The following is a 1889-nucleotide window of genomic DNA, read 5'->3' on the forward strand; positions in this document are numbered from 1 at the left end:
TCATTTTATCAAATTGTATTTGTCACATGTGCCCCTACTACAACAGGTGTGGTAGACCTTACTGTGAAATGCTTACTTAAAAGCACTTAACTAAAAATGACGTTTTATATATGCGCAGGGTTTTTATTTTTTACTATTTTCTACATTGTAGAATAATAGTGAATACATCACAACTATGAAATAACACATGGAATCATGTAGTAACCAAAAAAGGTGTTAACCACTATAGTATTGGGCTCAGGACGGTTGCGCTAACGTATGCTAATGCAATTAGCAAGAGGTTGTAAGTAACAAGGACATAGACATATCTGATATTGTCAGAAAGGTTAAATTCTTGTTAATCTAACTGCACTGTCCAATTTACAGTAGCTGAAATAATACCATGCTATTGTTTGAGGAGAGTGCACAGTTATGAACTTAAGTTATTAATAAACCAATTAGGCACATTTAGGTAGTGTTACAACATTTTGAACAGAAATGCAATGGTTCACTGAATCAGTCTAAACCTTTACACATACTGCTGCCATATAGTGGCCAAAATATGGCCGTTCTCTTGCATTTCATAGATGATGGTACAAAAAAAATTAACATGTTTTTTTTTACCAGATCTGTGTTATAATTCTCCTACATTCATTTCATATTTCCACAAACTTCAAAGTGTTTCCTTTCAAATGGTATCAAGAATATGCATATCCTTGCTTCAGGTCGTGAGCTACAGGCAGTTAGATTTGGGTATGTCATTTTAGGTGAAAATGGACAAAGGGTACAATCCTTAAGAGGTTTAAACAAATAGAAATATATTTTAGATTCTTCAAAGTAGCCACCCTTTGCCTTGATGACAGCTCTGCACACTCTTGGCATTACTTGGAATACTTTTCAAACAGTCTTAAAGGAGTTCCCACATATGCTGAGGACTTGTTGGCTGCTTTTCCTTCACTCTGTGGTCCCAACTCATCCCAAACCATCTCAAATAGGGTGAGGCCATCTGATTCAGCACTCCATCACTCTCCTTGGTCACATAGCCCTAACGACAGCCTGGAGGTGTGTTGGATCATTGTCCTGTTGAAAATAATGGGCCCACTAAGCACAAACCAGATGGCATGGCGTATCGCTGCAGAATGCTGTGGTAGCCATGCTGGTTAAGTGTGTATTAAATTCAAAATAAATCAGTGTCACCAGCAAAGCACCATCACACCTCTGTGCTTCACGGTTGGAACCACACATGCGGAGATCATCCTTTCACCTTCTCTGCGTCTCACAAAGACAGTGGTTAGAACCAAACATCTCAAATTTGGACTCGTCAGACCAAAGGATGAATTTCCACCGGTCTAATGTTTGTTTGTGTTTCTTGGCCCAAGCAAGTCTTCTTTTTTTATACATGTATTTTTTTAATTGAACCTTTAACTTGGCAAGTCAGTTAAGAACAAATTCTTATTGACAATGACTGCATAACCCGGACGACGCTGGGCCAATTGTGTGCCGCCCTATGGGACTCCCAATCATGGCCGAATGTGATACAGCCTGGAATCGAACCGGGGACTGTAATGACACCTCTTGCACTGAGATGCAGTGGTTTAGACCGCTGTGCCACTCAGGAGTCAATTGGTGTCCTTTAGTATTGGTTTCTTTATGGAATTTGACCATGGTGGCCTGATTCACAGTCTCCTCTGAACAGTTGATGTTGAGATGTGTCTGTTACTTGAACTTCAAAGCATTTATTTGGGCTGCAATCTGAGGTGCAGTTAACTAATGAATGTATCCTCTGCAGCAGAGGTAACTCTGGGTCTTCCTCTCCTCGCGAGACCCAGTTTCATCATAGCGATTGATGGTTTTGATGGCTGCATTTAAATAAACTTCTTGAAAATGTACAGATTGACTGTTAATCTGGT

This window comes from Oncorhynchus gorbuscha, linkage group LG09, assembly GCF_021184085.1.
Source record: "Oncorhynchus gorbuscha isolate QuinsamMale2020 ecotype Even-year linkage group LG09, OgorEven_v1.0, whole genome shotgun sequence".
NCBI lineage: Eukaryota > Metazoa > Chordata > Actinopteri > Salmoniformes > Salmonidae > Oncorhynchus > Oncorhynchus gorbuscha.